At 40.0% G+C, this 2,418-nt stretch overlaps 1 long non-coding RNA gene across 1 annotated transcript; it reads left to right on the forward strand.

Moving 5' to 3' along the window:
* The first annotated feature begins 792 nt into the window (after window positions 1-792).
* On the forward strand, window positions 793-1,194 carry LOC124680652. Its single transcript, XR_006995547.1, has 3 exons — window positions 793-828; window positions 908-1,000; window positions 1,145-1,194. It is a non-coding gene; the product is annotated as an uncharacterized LOC124680652 (long non-coding RNA).
* Window positions 1,195-2,418: the final 1,224 nt, after the last annotated feature.

Raw genomic sequence — 2,418 nt, forward strand, 5'->3', positions numbered from 1 at the left:
TGGCCAAACACCGCTAGCACAACATCAACAAACTGTTGATGATCTCCCACTGACCCATATTAGTCCTGCCATAGACAACTCCCCCGAGGATGAGCCCCACACCGAAGAAGGTACATTTTCCAATGCTTATAGTTTCATTCTCCGTTATAAAGTTATACTTTATAGATAAATAAATAAATATATATATATATATATATATACCTACCTTGATAGCTTGATGTAATGCTTAACTTTGTAGTTGCACCACGATCAAGAAAAACGAGGGGCCCAACAGTAGGGAAAATGTTCGTAGCTAAGCTTGCTGGGATGGAATCAAGATTTCGCCTTTCATCTATCGTAGGTGGCAGAAGGCCACTGGACCCATAAGAATCTTGTAAATTAGCATCGGATGTAGGAATTTTCGTCAGGAATGAAATTCCTATCTTCCCAACATGGAAAGAGCACGTAGACACCTCTGCGCATTTTGAAAAATTAGTGCACAGGTTACACGTAAGTCATCTTTCTCTTGGTAATGTTACTCATACTAGTATACCACATTGGCACGTCCCGTTCCTTCTAGCTTGTTGTTGGATCTATGTATATCACACCAACGGTTTATATTGTTGTGAACAGTTAAGGTTCGAGTTCGATGAGGACCAAGAGGAAGTAAAGCATGTTCTCAACAGTCTATTCTCAGACTGTCTGCGCCGATATCGCAGCGAGGCTAAAGAAGAAATACTTCACTGGAAAGATTACTCGGGAGTGTTCCAACTATATCTCCTTTTAAGCAAATGACTGACAAACAAGTGGGGAGATCTTGTGAAGCACTGGTCTGATCCAAAGAATATGGTATGATTTGTAAGACTGAGACCAGATCACATCTTGGATTCTTATTTATAGCAGTGTCTCACTAGTCTCCTTTTTGCAGAATTTGGCTAAACAGAATCAGAAAAACCGCGGTAAACTACTTTTACCTAGCCGTACGGGATCTCGTAACCTTATAGTGCACATTCGGCAAAAAGTAAGGACATGTTGTTTTATACTGCTATTTAGAAATATTTTAGTAAAAGATCATGCAGAGTATATACACCAGTGTGCAGCTTATATTATGATCCTCCATTTCAACCACGTTATTCGATTTATAAATGGTAGTACTAAAATGCAGATGTTACATAATGCAAGTAAAAGGGAACCAAACAAAGAGATGACTCTGCCATAGATTTTTGAAGCATGCCAGAAGAACAAACTTGAAGTGATTGGAGAAGTCGCACAGAGTGTTCTTGTAAGTCTTCTCAAAGATTGAAATTTTGTGACGACTCACATCCCAACTTGTAGGAGTAGTAAAGTACATGTCAATATGATATTATATATGTTTATTAAAATTCATGTGATGTGAATCAGACATGCCAAACTGGTAGGAATAAAAGTAGGTCATACACATGATAAATCTACTATCAGCAAGTTTCTCTGTAGTAACTATCATGTTTACACATGTGTACGAACTGAATTTTTTGCAGGAAGATATGAAATTAGAGATGGCAAAAACCGGTAAAAACGGTCTGGAAAAAACCGATGAAGAATGTGTGAAGGCATTTTCTATGGCAATAAAAAAGAAAGGCATTGCCAAAAACACTTTCTTACGGAATGCTGGACTGCTGAAGTGCAAGTCCATGTCCAAGTCAAAGTATTTGCATGCTCAAGTTCTAGAGGAGCAACTCCAAGTAGAACGAGCTGCATCAGCTGCGCTAAGACTAGAAGTCGACAATTTTAGAACGATAGCAGCACAGAAGGAGGCCCTACTGGAGCAGGTTAGGAATGCTAGTAAGTAGTAAGAAGAGTATCTGCTAGATAATTGGAGATGAACGGGGACAGTGACAGGTCATTACCTTTGTCTTGTAAAATGGTTCCTTAGTCTGAGCATATTTCGTAGGTGCATTTATCTGCAATTGCTATGATCTTGGTGGTCGTTTCCTTGTTGTGATGTGGATTTTTTTTGAACCGGAACCCTGCTGATTGTTAATATTATAAGTGGATTGCCTAGCCCTTTCCATCGGTTCGACTTGTGGTTCCGTTGGCTCGTGGATGAAGCTTGACGTGGTATCAGAGCCCATAGTCTCAAGTTCGAGTCATCGCTTTCACAAACCTTCTCTTCTCTTCTCCCGGTCTAGCCTTTTCTGTCAGTTTGGACTTTTTGTTGCGATGTATAAAGTGGATTGCCTAGCCCTTTCCATCAGTTCGGACTTTTGGTCGCGTTGGCTAGTGCATTAAAGCTTGACACTGATGATTTTCTGTGATCCATTGATTTCCATCTTTCTACATACTGGTCTAGAAGCTTGTCAACTGGTCTGGTTCATTCATCGCCGTATTGAGTGCAATGAACGGAACAGATGGCTTCTCCTTTGTGTTGTCTTTGTGATACGTCCAAATTGCATCACTATT

This window comes from Lolium rigidum, unplaced genomic scaffold (assembly GCF_022539505.1).
Source record: "Lolium rigidum isolate FL_2022 unplaced genomic scaffold, APGP_CSIRO_Lrig_0.1 contig_24211_1, whole genome shotgun sequence".
Taxonomy (NCBI): Eukaryota; Viridiplantae; Streptophyta; class Magnoliopsida; order Poales; family Poaceae; genus Lolium; species Lolium rigidum.